This window comes from Pistacia vera, unplaced genomic scaffold, assembly GCF_008641045.1.
Source record: "Pistacia vera cultivar Batoury unplaced genomic scaffold, PisVer_v2 Contig1005, whole genome shotgun sequence".
Classification (NCBI taxonomy): Eukaryota; Viridiplantae; Streptophyta; class Magnoliopsida; order Sapindales; family Anacardiaceae; genus Pistacia; species Pistacia vera.
The window spans coordinates 422,669-439,401 of NW_022195034.1; the positions used below are offsets into that span (position 1 = coordinate 422,669).

The 16,733-nt window shown below is 38.9% G+C and overlaps 1 non-coding gene across 1 annotated transcript; it reads right to left on the reverse strand.

The window, feature by feature from the left end:
• Nucleotides 1-13,087: 13,087 nt before the first annotated feature.
• LOC116141979 lies at nucleotides 13,088-13,194 on the reverse strand. The gene has a single exon (XR_004129934.1). It is a non-coding gene; the product is annotated as a small nucleolar RNA R71 (small nucleolar RNA).
• Nucleotides 13,195-16,733: the final 3,539 nt, after the last annotated feature.

Sequence of the window (16,733 nt, forward strand, 5' to 3'; positions counted from 1 at the left end):
ATTTCATTATTCTTTAATCTTAAAGCCAAAGAGGATCTAGCAAATCCCTTTTTGGTTCTTTATGGTTGTCTTCATGTGGACTTCATAAGTTCGATCCTACGCTTGGGTCGGTAGCAAATACGTACAAAGACTATTTTGGAGGAGCCTCCAAACGTGCGTATGTTATTCTAAATCTTGATTAACCTTTTGTGCAGATTTTACTTTAATATAAATTGTAAAATTATACCCTTGATCTTGGCTCATGTAAACGATCCTTGTGTTATATTTTTTTTGTCNATTAACCTTTTGTGCAGATTTTACTTTAATATAAATTGTAAAATTATACCCTTGATCTTGGCTCATGTAAACGATCCTTGTGTTATATTTTTTTTTGTCTCTGCTGCGTATATGGGACCATTTACTAACAGTGGAATCAGAGCCTAGGGTACCAAATTTTACAATTTTTATTTGGATGGGTGATAACATGTATTTGTTGATATAATGTTGCCTTATAGAATTTGCCTTAAATCATGTTTTAATATATTTATGAATCGATTAATTTAATTTGTTGATGATTTGCAAGTTTGGTTTAATGGGTGATAGATTTTTGGTTGAAATCATTGTGTTTGATTGATTGAAAATCCGTTTGAGTGTACATGGTTACTGTATGAACAGATCCAGAGCTACAGATCTGTGTACGCTCGCTGCGGCGATATAACCCATCGCCGCAGCGAGCGTTGTTCATGCTAGCGCGGGTGACGAAACTAGTGCTCGCTACTGCAATCATCTTCTGGACGAGCACTATACGAAAACAGCGCTTGCCGCGGCGATATAACCTATCGCCGCGGCGATCGTCCTCAGGACGAACGTTGTACCAAGTCGCCGCGGCGTTAAGCATGAACGTCAAGTTACCAATGCACGCTGCGGTGATCTAACTCATCGCCGCAGCGAGCGCACTTCCGAGTGCATAGGGGGCTAAAATATAAAGTTTTAAAATTTTTAGACCAAATTACAGATCTATAAATTGTCAGGGTGTAAATTGTAATTAACCAACAAATTTCAAAAATTGATTGTTTTTGAAAGGTATGCTTTGTCCTTGTTTGTATATTGCATAGTGCCTGGTACATGAGCCTTAGACCTAAGGGTGAATGTTTTAAAATATTTTTGGGTATGTATGGTTGTATAATTTATTAAATGAGGCCTGCGTGTCCTGCCTTTCTCCTATTCTCGATGTACATTCTCTTCTCATCTCATTCCCCTCGAATATAAATCGAGGTTTCTAAATTTATTAATGTAAAGAATTTGTATAATTATTTTATTGTAAATTTATAATGATATTTTTGTAATTATTGAACACAGAGCAAAGGACGAGGCAACCTACTTGAAGACCAAGATGTTTATTACAGGACCCTAGGTGACCCACCGATTCCTCTAGGCTCGAGGAAATCAGTTTAGTTGGGGCCGTGTATCGGAATGTTTTATGTTATGTTTAGAATGCATGCTAAGGTTGAATGTTGAATAACATGCCAAACATTGTCATTCTAACAAAGATAATAATCTGATGAGACATAAATAACAAAACACCCTCAAACTAAAGATATTAAGTCACGTAAGCCTTCATCCATGGTTTTAATCAAACCACTGTTCGTCGAAACCTTGTTCGCCAAAAGCGAAGGGTACATTCTACAGTGGGAGGTTAAAATGCATTGGAGTGTTTCCTTATGGTGAGGTGCGACTAAAATGACGGTTTTTCTTGTTCGCCAAAGCGAAGATTGATAAACACATCATAGGGATAGTAGCAGTAGACATATGTGTGTACGTGGTGGCATGTAGTGTCCATCTAATGATATGAGAATCACATGAGGACAATGGTTGGAGCCATTGGATTGTGTGATTGGCTTGTTGGCTTTTTCACTTTGAGGTTGATAGTAGGAGCTATCAACTGGTGTGGATCAAGTTTGTTGCCTACCTAATCAGCATTTTGGCTGTTCGCCAAAGCGAAGGTTTGAAATGGGCAAGATGGGATCTCGGTCCACTAGGAAAGTCAACGGGTTTCCCGAGTTATAGTGAGGGCTATGGCTTGAGTTAAATAGTGGGAGTATGTTAATAAAAAGACCTATTAAATAATAATGAACTTTATAATAACTTTATCTTTTCTGCAATTGTAGATTCACCAAAATGAGCATTTGAACTGCGACCGATAATCGAGAAGAAAACAGGTGGATGGATCCAATTTCTCAGAATGGTATCGTAATCTTCGGATTATACTTAAGTCAAAAAAGAAATTGATATCTTGAAAAGCCATACATGGCTGAGCCTGATCCTGATGCAACTCAGGAAGTTAAGGATACTTATCAAAAGTTCCTGATGATGCGACAGTTTCAAAAGCAGCATGAGAATATGGATGTTCTTCCATCATTCTACACCTCAAGGAGCTTTCAAAACAAATGCTTGACATGAGAGGTACAAGGTGTCGAAACACTTATTTGGGAGTCGTCTAATGAAAGAGGAGCCCAAGTTGGTCCTTAGTGCTCAAGAGACGAGCACATAGTGAGGCTTAAGACTTTGTGATGTGGGTGGATACAGAATACAAATAGATTAATTATGCAATCCTTGCCTAACTCTTATGTCGTTCATAATGAATTTCAATATGAAACGATGGAGAAAACCCTGTTAGAACTCTGAAAATGCTTGGATGTGAGAGCAGGACTTGAAAAAGTCCAAGCCGTTTTACTAGTTGCTACTGGTAAACGAAAAGGGTAATGGCAAGGGTAAGGCCAAGGCCAAACCCAAGGCCAAGCCCAAGCCCAAAGGACAGGTTGCTCTTGGGCCTAAGAGTGGCATAGGGAAGGGCAAGGTAGTCGCTTCTTTTGTGGCAAGCCTAGCCACTGGAGGAAACACTACAAGGCTTTCCTCGCAAGCAAGAAAAGTTGAGCCTACGACTTTAGGTATTTTTTGAAGGGTAACGGCAAGGGTAAGGCAAGGCCAAACCCAAGCCCAAGCCCAAGGACAGGTTGCTTTAGGCCTGAGAGTGGCATAGGAAAGGGCAAGGTAGTCTGCTTTTTTGTGGCAAAGCTGGCCATGGAGGAAACACTACAAGGCTTTCCTCGCAAGCAAGTAGAAGTCAGAGCCTACGACTTCAGGTATTTTATGATTGAGATTAATTTCTCTCCCTCAACATCTGGGTCATTGACACAAAGATGTGGTACTATATTGTACTGATGTGCAGGGACTAAGGCAGAGTAGAGTGCTTGCCAAGGGAGAGGTGGACCTACGAGTTGGAAATGGAGCACATGTGGTTGCATTGGCTGTAGGGACTTATGTTTATCTTGCCTACAGGCTTGTTATTGGATAATATATTTCAGTATCCGCTGGATAATTAGGGTATCATTTTGAGATATCTAATGGATTGTTGTCTTAGTTTGAATGGTATTCTATTTGGAATTGCAAGGTATATAATGGATATATGTCTTGATTTACAAATAAAGATATTCTCAACATTGAAACCAAGAAAGCTAAACACAGCGATCAAACCCAGAGATATACTGGCACTATAGATTGTGTCATGTTAATAAGACTGCATTGCAAACTCAAAGGGATGGAGTTTTGGACCCTTTTGACTTTCAGTCATTTGAGGTATGTGAGTCATGCCTGTTAGGCAAGATGACCAAGTCTCTTTCACAGGACAAGGTGAAAGGGCTATTGAGTTGTTAGGCATTATCCATAGTTAGTATGTGGTCCACTAACAGTTGAAGCCAGAGGTGGGATATTATACTTCATCACATTACTGATGATTTCAGTAGATATCGTTATGTCTACCTATGAGACATAAATCTGAGGCCTTTGTAAATTCAAGGAATTCAGGAATGAAGTATAGATATGTGGGCAAAAGTTATAAAGTCTTCGGTCGGATCGAGGAGGTGAATACTTAAGCTCAGGGTTTTCAGAATACTGAAGAAATGTGGGTAGTATCACAACTGACCCCTCCTATACACCCCCACAAATGGAGTGTTAGAAAGGAGGGTTAGGACCTTATATGACAGGTTAGGTCCATGATGGTTTAGTGATTACCTGCATCATTTTGGGGTTATGCCCTAGAGATTGCGATCATGTTTGAACCGTGTGCCATCAATGTTTGTAGATAAGACTTCATATGAGCTAGGAGTGGGCGAAAGCCAACTTGTCTTATCTAAGGATTTGGGGTTGCGAAGCTTATGTTAAGAAATTGACTTCGAACAAGTGGGGCCAAAATCTTGTAATGTATATTTGTGGGGTATCCAAAGGTGACCAAAGGATACTATTTCTACCACCCCAAAAGAGTGTAAAATTTTTGTTGCTCGATCTGGTGTCTTCTTAGAAAAGGAATATTTTCTAGAAGTACTAGTGGAAGAAAAGTAGAACTCGATAAAGTTCTAGAACCACACAGATATATAGACGAAGGACGGGATGATGTGCCACCTGAAGTGGTTAAGCATCATGAGGAGGTTTCCACAATTTGTGGATCAAAGTGAACCCACTCAAGTAGCACAAGGCTGTAGATCGGGAGAGTACGCATGAGCCGAGAGATACGGTTATCTCATGACTCAACATGGTGACGTACTAGTCTACTAAGACGATGAACCCAGAACCTATGAAGATGCTAATGGATTCAGATTCCGTTAAATGGCTTGAGGCCATGAAATTGAGATGGATTCCATGTACTAAAACCAGTATGGTCTCTAGTGGAACACTGAAGGGGTAAAACCTATAGGGTGTAAATGGGTCTTCAAAAAGAAGACTGACATGGATGGCAATGTGCATACTATAAAGCACGGCTGGTTGCCAAAGGTTTCAAACAATTCATGGCAATAACTATGAAGAAACCTTTCGCCGATTGCCATGATTAAATCCATCCGGATTATACTTGTAATTGCTGCATATCAGACTATGAGATTTGGCAAATGGATGTCAAAACTGCTTTCCTGAACGGAAACCTTGAGGAGGATGTATATGACACAAACTAATGGTTTCGTTCTTGGTAGTCAAGCTAATAAGTATGTAAGTTGTAGAGATCCATTTATAGACTCAAGCAAGCTTCAAGGAGCTGGAACATTCGTTTTGATGAAGCCGTAAAAGAATCAGTTTTATTAAGAACGAAGATGAGCCCTGTTTTACAAGAAAGTGAGTGGGAGCGCGAGAGTAGCATTCCTAGTGTTGTGTCAATGACATACTTCTGATCGGGAATGATATACCGAACTGTAGTCGGTAAAGACTTGGTTATCCAAGTGCTCTCCATGAAGGACCTAGGGGAAGCAGCCTACATCATTGGTATAAAGATCTATCGTGATAGATCGCGTAGGTTGCTTGCCTAAGTCAGAGTGCATATATGACAAAGTACTGAAGAGATTCAGTATGGAAGAATCCAAGAAGGGATTTGTTCCGATGTCACATGGTGTTTATCTCTCTAAGGAATTGTGTCCTAAAACACAAGATGAGAGAGATAGGATGAAGAGGATCCCATATGCGTCAGCAATTGGATCCATCAGTGCCATGATGTACTCGGATTGATGTCTCATGTGCTTTAAGCACTTGTAGTAGATATCAATCGGATCCAAGTGAGCGTCCGGATGGTGTTAAGAATATTCTTAGTACCTGAAGAGGACTAAGGATATGTTCTTGGTTTATGGAGGGGAAGATGAGCTCACTGTAAGAGGATACAGTGATGCTAGTTCCAAACGGACAAAGATGATTATCGATCGCAATCAGGGTTTGTATTTTGTCTCAATGGCGGTGTAGTGAGCTGGAAGAGCTCTAAGCAAAGCATTGTAGTGGATTCTACAATGGAGGCTGAGTCTATTGCATTGTCAGATGCAACTAAGGAAGCAGTCTGGATTAAGAAGTTCATTACTGAACTTGGGTGGTTCCTACGATGTTGATCCTATAGACATCTATTGTGACAACAATGGAGCAAGCTCAAGCCAGGGAACCACGGTCTCATCAGAAATCCAGACACATACTCAAACGATTCCATCTCATCAAAGAGATAGTTGAAAGGAAAAGATGCAGATGTAAAGTGCATACTGACGACAATCCGCAGATCCACTGACAAAGCCTCTGTCGCAGCAGAAGCATGAAAGGCACTTGAGATCATTTGGTATTAAATACATGAATAATTGGCTATAGTGCAAGTGGGAGATTGTTAGAGTAGATGCCCTAGAACCAATCAATATTGTATAATTGACTCTTTGTAATAATGTCGTAATCAATAAAAGGCAATTTATTCTATATCGGTAATCATTATTTTGCAATATGTATTGATATATGTCCTTGAATGGTAGAACCGTGACGAGTAGAAGTGTTTCAAATTGTAGTGAGAACCTATGAGCACATATGGTGGCCATTCTAGAAACGGCCGTAGCCCCAGTATTATTTGAAGTAAGGGCACAGATAATACGGTAAGGGATCATAGTGTTGAACGACCTTGTCGAAAGACAGTGACTGATCTCACTGTCAAGGCTGTTTGGTGACAACCTGGTGCAAACATAGGTGCTTGTTGTAGGCGATTACATCGCAGCAAGTTCACTGGACTGAACACCAGAGGATTCCATAGGTGGTAACCCAGTGTCTATGGAACAAATCCTCTAACGAATGGTGGTGCATGTGATCCTTAGACTTGAGATCACCGGAGCGCCTTATGCACCAATTGGTGTAGTTTGACACTAGCCTAACGCAGTTCTTTCAGAGCTATCAATACGGTGGTGATTGGCTACATCAAGGAGTGTGGTCAAGACTATGGTGGATTGACAGAGGATTCATCACTCAAGGGTACGGGAGAAGTTATTCATGGTGCAATTAGTATATGGCAATGACATTAAAACTGTGGCCACAGTGAGATTGAGTGTTGCTCTATCCAGTTTATAATACGGGCTTGGTCCAAATTGAATACATAATACGAGAGTAACCGAAGGTTGACACTATTTAATGCCTTCGTTCGTCGAGATAACGGATGATGAAAGGATCGAATTACACAGTAACCATATCGTTGACAGGTGAGCTACTTTGCTGAATCCAAATCTATCGGGTGGCCATTATCCTTGTTAGGGGCCAACTTGGTCTATGTGTTAGTGAGACGATTAATTGGTGTTAATCGCGATACTAACACTGCCGGTGAATGAGGAGCCTATGGGTCACACACATAGAAGATAATTTAAGATCCAAGAAGAAGGAAGGGTGTTTTCATCTTTTAAGGCAACATGGTATTTTGGTAATTTCACAGGCAATTAAATTTGCTAAAGGTCGTAGCCTTTTTTAATTAGAAAAATTTAAATAAGTGAAATTACGTTTAAATATGTGTTCACCTATATTTAATTAAATCATCATTATTGTTAATGTTAATATATAGATTAAATATATATAATTGAGTTTAATTGAGATAATGATGAAATAAATAAAATATCTAATTAGGGAGGTGTTGGTAACATGGGGTGTTTGGGTTGGAGCCCAAGCCTATCATATGGGATAGGGCATTAAAGTTGTTATTATAAAAGAAAAGGTTTTTGTATAAATGTAACAATTTTCATTAGCCATTTTCATTGTAAAACCAAATACACAGCAGCCCATTTCTCTCCCCAGGCAGAAAACATTTTGCTAAAATCAATTCATTTTGATTCATTATTTTAATCTTAAAGCCAAAGAGGATCTAGCAAATCCTTTTTGGTTCTTTATGGTTGTCTTCATGTGGACTTCATAAGTTCGATCCTACGCTGGGTCGGTAGCAAATACGTACAAAGACTATTTTGGAGGAGCCTCCAAACGTGCGTATGTTATTCTAAATCTTTGTAACTTGTGCAGATTTTACTTTAAGATAAATGTAAATTATACCCTTGATCTTGGCTCATGTAAACGATCCTTGTGTTATATTTTTTTTGTCTCCGCTGCGTATATGGGACCATTTATTAACAGTGGAATCAGAGCCTAGGGTACCAAATTTTACAATTTTTATTTGGATGGTTGATAACATGTATTTTTTGATATAATGTTGCCTTATAGAATCTGCCTTAAAATCATGTTTTAATATATTTATAAATCGATTAATTTAATTTGTTGATGATTTGCAAGTTTGGTTTAATGGGTGATGGATTTTTTGTTGAAATCATTGTGTTTGATTGATTGAAAATCCGTTTGAGTGTACATGGTTACTGTATGAAATCAAACAACCTTGACAAATGAGATTAGTCACTGCCTTTCGACAGGGTCGTTCAACACTATAATAGCCTTACTGTATTATCTGTGCCCTTACTTCAGAATCATACTGGGGCTACGGACGTTTCTAGAATGGCCACCATATGTGCTCATAGGGTTCTCACTATCAAGATTTGAAACACTTGATACCCTCGTCACGATTCCACTATTCTAAGGACATATATCAATACATATTGCAATAATATTGATTTACGTGATATAGTTTAAAATGCCTTTTATTGATTAATGAACATTATTACAAAGAGCCAATTCCACAATAATTGATTGGCTCTATGGCACCTACTCCAACATATCTTTCGGTTTCTCTAACTTGACAGACAACTAGGAAAATCAGTGCTTAACAAGCAATCCTCGTGGGAACGATACTTTACTTATCACTTTATTACTTTTTGTGACTAGTGCACTTGCTACACATTGCATGTTGTAATTACAACGCATCATCAATCCTCTCTTGGTAATAAACCCTTTGTCTTTTCTTTTAATTGCGCCTTCGTAACGCTGCCTAGCCTTCTCATTTACAAATCTATTATTGACCTGTTTTCCTTTACCCCTGGGAATCGTTTTGAGCGGCATTTTGTTTTTCAATAGTGATCACCCAAATCTACCCCCAAACTTAGTGATTCAACTCGACAATTCAACACTAACGCACACTTTCTACAAACCACAATCACTCCTCAATTCACACAAAGGTTTCAAAAATTACACTTACACCCCAAAATCACCACTCTTCCAAACTCAATCAAACTACTTCAAAATCAAAAACCTAACTTCCTCAACACAAAACAAATCAAACTCAACACTTCTTAAATCAAAATCACCCCACAATTCGCATCAAAATCCATAACTCAACAGATTCAATCAATTTCTCAAACTTAACGCATTAAAAATCGCAATTGATCAAATTTAAGGCTAGAGGACTTGAAATCTTACCACACCCACGACGAATTCACCACCAATTTCACCAATTTCTGACCAATTCACAAGATCCCCAAATTTTGGAAAACCTAGGGTTTCTAAAATTTTCTTCAATACTTTGCAAAAATCCTTGAAAAAGTGAGGTGATTTAGTGTTTATGAGGGTTAAGGAGTGGAGTAGTAGGAAGAAAATTTACTGGAAACTCTCTTGATTGAAGGTGGAAGTGTTTGGTTCTTGGAAGTTTTCGCGAAAAATGAAGAGTCATCGCGATATAGAAAGCAGACTTCGCCGCAGCGAAGTTCTTAATTCATTTGTGCGATACACTCAATGTCGTGGAGAATAAAATTCTCACCGCGGCGAACTTTGGCAGTGAGTACAACACCGCGGCGAAATCTGGAATTCCATTAAGTCCAATTTTGGGCAGTGTGTACAACGCCGTGGCGAAGAATAAACTTCGCCACAACAAAATCTGAAGAATTTTGATTTTTGCCAAATTTTGATCATTCACCTGAAACACCAAAAACAAACGAAATTAAACTATTTCCTAAGTCATAAAACATATAAACGAATTTAAAACAACTAAAAAAAATGAGAACACTTGGGTTGCCTCCCAAGAAGCGCTTGTTTATAGTCATAAGCTTGACTTTGTCAAGTCCTCCTTCCGGAATGTCGAGTTTGACGGATTGTGACTTGCAACTCATCGCCCCATCAATGTGTGGCTTCAATTACTGTTTATTGACCTTAAATGTCTGCTTTTCTTCATGTGAAATCTTTACAGCCTCGTATGGGTAAACTTCTATAACTATGAAGGGTCCGGACCATCTAGACTTAAGTTTTCCAGGAAAGAGCCTAAGTCTAGAATTGTACAACAAAACCTTCTGACCCACTTCAAAGTTTTTTTGTGATATGCTTGTCGTGCCACATCTTGGTCTTTTCTTTTTAAATACGGACATTCTCATAAGCTTTATGATGAAACTCGTCCAGTTCATTCAATTTCAGCATCCTTTCTTTCCCAACAGCTTGTAAATCCATGTTTAGCTGCTTGACTGGCCAATATGCCTTATGCTCGAGTTCCACCAGCAAGTGACATTCCTTGCCATATACCAACCGGAACGGAGACATACTAATAAGAGTCTTGAATGCAATGTGGTATACCCATAATGCATCATCTAACTTTTGTGACTAGTCCTTCCTGGATGCGTTAACTGTCTTCTCTAAAATTCTTCTAAACTCTCTATTTGACAGTTTCACTTGCCCATTGGTCTGAGGATAGTATGGTGTAGCCACTCCATGTTTCACTCTGTATTTTTGCAGGAAAGCATTAAATTGCCTATTGCAAAAATGAGATCCCCCATCACTGGTGATTGCTCGTGGTACTCCAAATCTTGAGAAAATGTTCTTCCTCACAAAGTTAACCACCACATTGGCATCGTTGGATGGTAATGCAACTGCTTCCACCCATTTCGACACATAGTCCACAGCCACCAAGATGTACATATTTCCATAAGAATTTAGAAAAGGGCCCATGAAATCAATCCCCCACACATCAAAAAGTTCAACAACCAGAATGTTATTTCACGGCATCTCATCTCTCCTTGAAAAATTTCCACTCCGTTGACATTGATCACATTTCTGAACTACTCAGAAAGCATCCTTGAATAGAGTTGGCTAATAAAATCCAGATTGAAGGACATTGGCTGCTGTCATAGTCCTTCCAAAATGACCACCTACTTCCTTCTCATGGCAATGCCTTAAAATACTCTCCATCTTCTCTTCCGAGACATACCTACGTATCATCTGATCTGCACAGTGTTTATACAGAAATGGTTCTTCCCAGAAATAAAACTTTAAGTTAGAGAAAAATTTCCTCTTCCGCTGGAAGGTGATAATCCGAGAATTATACTGTTTTAATTAGGCTTTTTGTCCGGATTTTAGATACTTCTTAGTTCATTTATGCCTGAATTGCTATTTAATTCTATACATTTTGTGTTGCAGGCCAAAATAGACATTTTGAGCAAATAATGAGCGAATTGGAGTTTTTGGACCCAAAAGTAAGCGGATCTCAGAATTTGGGAGAGTTCGGAAGCAGAGTGAAGCACTATGAAGCTTGTTCCCATGGAAGAGCATCGAAGATCAAAGATTCAAGCAAAGAAGCAAGTGGAGGGCAATTCTGTAATTTCAAAATTCTTCATGAAGGTTCGCCGAGGCAAAGTCTATTCTTCGCCGCGGCGAAAACTGTTAAGCACGGGATTCCATTGTACCTCGTCGCCGCGGCAAAATTCTTTCTTCGCCGTAGCAAAGTCTGCGAATTTTAGTTTCTCCAAAACGCATAGTTTTATTTTAGGAAATTTTTAGGTCTTTTGGGGCGAGCTATTTATGAAGAACTTTACCATTTTGAGGGGGTTCATCTAGTTTCGTCTGTTTTTCATTGAGTTTTGAATAGATTTGACATTTAGAGAGAAGATTTGAGCTTGAATCTTGTGGATTCTTTAACTAGGGGAGATCTCTACTCTTTTCTCTGCATTTCAAGATGTTGAATATTGTGTTTATTGTTTTTCTTGCTGTTTGTGTTGATTTAGTTATGAACTAACCCATTTTGGGTTAGGGTTTTGATGTAACTCAGATTTCTATGGGTTAATCAATTGATTATTGTTATTTTGATATTCTATTGCACAGATTGTGTGGTTATTCCATTTTTACTGATTTTATTCGATGAATATGATGAGATTGAGAGATGAATCATATTAAGCTTCTCGGGTAATCACCATTGTAGTATTGAATGCCAGAGATAGATTTGAGAATCAATGAAATCAATCTAGGATTCCATTAGCTTAATGAACTTGGATCTATTATTCTTCAAATCGTTGGGTGCGGACGTTTAATAGGGAAAAGTAGGAATTCATAGCCTCAGAAGGTATGTTTGGCAACTTAGAGAATTCGATTTACAATCTGTGCATGTGAGTGTGAAAATAGCATAATCCATAAAATTCATCCATAGAGTCCGAATGAAGTCAAAACCCTAACCTTTTGTTAAATTGATATTACTCTTGTCTTTAATTCTTGCCTTTATTAATTAGTTTTTAATACTTAGTAAGTTTTGTTTTAGTTTCAGTTTTAATCTCTCCCATTAATCTAAACAAATTCGGTTCCTCCAACTAGGAAAAACACTTAGGAAAATTAGTGCTTAGCAATCAATCCTCGTGGGAACGATACTCACTCATCACTCTATTACTTTGGGCGACTAGTGCACTTGCTATCATTGCATGTTGTAGTAACAACGCATCAAGTTTTTGGCACCGTTGCCAGGGATTGAGTTTTGTGTTAACATTGAGTTTTCCTGTGTTAGCTAGATTGGAGTTTATTTTTGTTTTAATTGTTGTTTGTTTAATTTTTGTTATTCTTTTCGGTTGGTTTGTGATCTCACTTTTTCTATTTTTCTATGTAGTTTATACGAAGAGCAAGATGTCAGCCAGTGGTTACTGTTGATCCTAAGATTGAAAGAACCACTAGAAGACTTAACAGAGAAAGAAAAGAAAGAGAGGCTACAGTTGAACCAGAGGTCATAGTTGTTGAGATGGCAGAAAATAGAACACTAAGGGAGTTTTCAGTTCCCTTAGTTGATGGCAGTGGGTCGAGTATTACTAGACCAGCGGTACAAGCCAACAACTTCGAGATAAAGCCGGCAATCATCCAGATGATTTAGCAGTCGGTACAGTTTAAGGGAGATTTGAAGGAAGATCCAAATCTGTACATTGCCAATTTTTTAGAGATTTGTGATACTTTCAAGTCAAACAGAGTGTGAGATGATGCCAACAGATTGAGACTGTTCCTGTTTTCATTGAGGGATAAAGCAAAGGGATGGTTAATGGCACTACCATCAAGAATGATCACAACATGGAATGATTTAGCATAGAAGTTCTTGACCAAATTCTTTCCTCCAGCAAAATTGGCAAAGCTGAGAAATGATATCACATTGTTTCTACAGGAAGAGTCGGAATCATTGTATGAGGCTTGGAAAAGATACAAAGAATTACTGAGGAGGTGTCCACAGCATGGGTTGCCAGTTTGGATGCAAGTCCAAACATTTTATAATGGATTGATGGTGAATGTACAAACTATGGTGGATGCAGCCTCGGGAGGAGCACTGCAAAATAAGACACCAGAAGAAGCTCATGAGTTGTTTGAAGTTCTAACAAGCAACAATTATCAAAGACCTAATGAGAGGGTGCAACCGAAGAAATCTATGGGTCTTCATGAAGTTGATGCATATACAGCCATTTCAGCCCAACTCATAGCACTTCAGAAACAATTAGGAAGTATGCAGGTAAATTCTATTCAAGCTCCTAAACTAATTTGTGAATTTTGTACAGGTGGTCATGTGAGCAGTGAATGCCAAGTGGGGAACATGTTTGCTTTAGCGTCTTCATCATCAAAGCAGGTTAACTATTTGGCAGGAAATCAAAGGCAACAGAACAATCTGTACTCCAACACATGTAATCCTGGTTGGAGGAATCATCCGAACCTGTCTTAGGGCAATCAGAACCAACAGAATCAACAAAACAATCAATGGAACCAAAGAGCATTGCCAAACAACCAAGCAGGGGTGAACAATCAACTAAGAGAGCAAAGAGTGACAAAATTGGAGGACATGTTTGGAAAGTTTATGCAAGAGACCACAGGTTTTATGAATGAGACGAGGACGAATTTCAGAAATCAAGGGGCGTCCATTCGGAACTTGGAGGTACAAATGGGTCAATTGGCTGATAAGTTAAATGAGAGACCATAGGGGTCCCTACCGAGCAACACGATGCCTAACCCACGTGAGCAAGCAAATGCAATAACTTTGAGAAGTGGGACAGTGTTAAAAGAAGTAGAACAATCAGGGAAAGAAGGAAGCACACCAACAGAAAAGGAAGATTCTGATGAGGAAGTTGATGAAGAGATAGTTGCTAAAGAGAAACTAACCAGTTCCAGGGTTGATGAACAAAGCAGGAAGAGAGGCAAAGACAAAAGAAAGAGAAATTGCCATTTCCCAAGATACTACCAGAGTTGGCACATCACACTCCTCCCGTGCCTTTTCCTCAAAGACTCAAGAAAAAGAATCAGGATAAGCAGTTTTCCAAATTTATTGAAATATTTAAAAAACTGCATATTAACATTCCTTTTGCAGATGCATTGTAATAGATGTCGAGCTACGCGAAATTTCTTAAGGAGATTTTATCAAACAAAACAAAGTTAGAAGATGAGGAAACAGTGATGCTTACGGAAGAATGCAGCGGCATTCTCCAGAAGAAGCTACCCCCGAAACTCAAAGATCCAGGGAGTTTTACTATTCCTTACATTATAAGAGACATTACTTTTGATCGAGTTTTGTGTGATTTAGATGCAAGCATCAATCTAATGCCTTTTTCTGTTTTCAAGAGATTGGGAATTGGTGAAATGAAGCCAATGACCATGTCGTTGCAACTTGCAGATAGATCCATCAAACATCCGAGAGGTATAGTTGAAGATGTGTTGGTGAAGGTGGACAAGATTATCTTTCCGACGGATTTTGTTGTATTGGACGTGGAAGAGGATAAGGAAATGCCTCTTATTTTGGGCCGACCATTTTTGGCCACCGGGAGAGCTCTCATTGATGTGCAAGAAGGAAAGTTACTGTTAAGAGTTCAAGATGAAACAAGTAACATTCAATGTGTTTGAAGCTATGAAGTTTCTATTCGAGTCGAATTCGTGCTTTAGTGTTGATGTGGTGGATAAACTAGTAGCAGAGGCTATTGAAGAGAACACTCCATAACTGCCTCTAAAAGCTTGTATTGCCCAATCAAAAATAGTAGAGGTAGATGAGTCAGTAAAGAATGAATGTGCTAGATTGTTGGAAGCACTTCAGCCGATTGATGAGAGCCAAGATCTAGAATTTGAGGAATTTAATTTTGAGAAGGAGAAGGAAAAATAAAGAAAGGAAGAACCTCTGAAGCTTGAATTGAAGCCCTTGCCTTCCCACCTTAAATATGTGTATCTTGGTGAAGCAAAGACCTTCCCAGTAATTATCAGTTCAAGGTTGAGCAAATTGGAAGAAGAGCGGTTGATCAGGGTACTAAGAGAACATAGATCAACAATTGGATGGACCATTTCGGATATTAGAGGCATCTCTCCATTGTTTTGCATGCATAAGATACTTGTGGAAGATGATGTCAAGCCTAGGGTGCAACCACAACAGAGACTAAATCCTTTGATGAAGGAAGTGGTGAGAAAGGAGGTGGTGAAACTTCTAGATATGGGAATAATTTATCATATTTCTGATAGTCCATGGATGAGCCCGGTGCAAGTGGTTCTGAAGAAGGGAGGTATCACAGTGATAAAGAATGAGAGCAATGAATTGATACCAACTAGGACAGTCACGGGCTGGAGAGTGTGCATTGACTATAGGAAATTAAATAAAGCAACAAGGAAGGATCATTTTCCACTTTCTTTCATTGATCAAATGTTGGAGAGATTGGTAGGGCATGCTTACTACTGTTTCCTAGATGGTTATTCAAGATATAATTAAATTACCATCGCTCCTGAGGATCGAAGAAGATGACCTTCACTTATCCCTATGGCACCTTTGCTTACCGAAGGATGCCCTTTAGGTTATGCAATGCACCAGCCACATTTTAGAGATGCATGATGTTGATCTTTGGAGATATGGTGGAGCGGTTTATAGAAGTCTTCATGAATGACGTCTTTGGTTCATCTTTTGACAATTGCTTATCTAATCTTTCACTTGTTTTGTAGCGATGTAAGGAGACGAACTTAGTGCTCAACTGGGAGAAGTGCCACTTTATGGTCATGGAAGGAATAGTGCTTGGTCATGAATTTCAGAGGATGGCATAGAAGTGGATCGAGCAAAAACAGAAATTATTGAGAAGCTACCACCACCCTCAAATGTTAAAGTAGTTCAAAGTTTCTTGGGGCATGCGGGGTTTTATAGACGGTTTATCAAGGATTTTTCTAAAATCTCTGAACCCCTTTGCAATTTATTGATTAAAGATGTTGCTTTTGATTTTAATGATGAATGCATGCATGCGTTTCAAACTCTAATAAAATTATTAGTGTCTGCACCTATTATTGCAGTTCCTGATTGGGGACTACCATTTGAATTGATGTGTGATGCTAGTAATTTTGCACTAGGAGTAGTGTTAGGACAGAGGAAAAACAAAGTGTTGCATGTAATTCAGTATGCTAGCAGAACACTCACTAATGCACAATTGAATTACACCACCACTGAAAAAGAATTGTTGGCTATGGTTTTTGCTTTTGACAAATTTCGTTCATATTTCCTAGGTGCTAAGGTGATAGTCTACACGAACCATTCAGCACTCAAGCACCTATTGGCAAAGCAAGAAGCGAAACCTAGGCTGATAAGATGGATCTTATTGCTACAAGAGTTTGAGTTGGAGACATGAGATAAGAAGGGGTCAGAAAATGTGGTGGCGGTTCCTTTGTCAAGGACTGAAAGACCAATTCAGGGAAATGAAGAGGAAACTCAAATCAGAGAAACTTTCCTGGATGAAAAATTGATGAGAGTGGAGGAAGCACTGTGGTATGCAGGTTTTGCA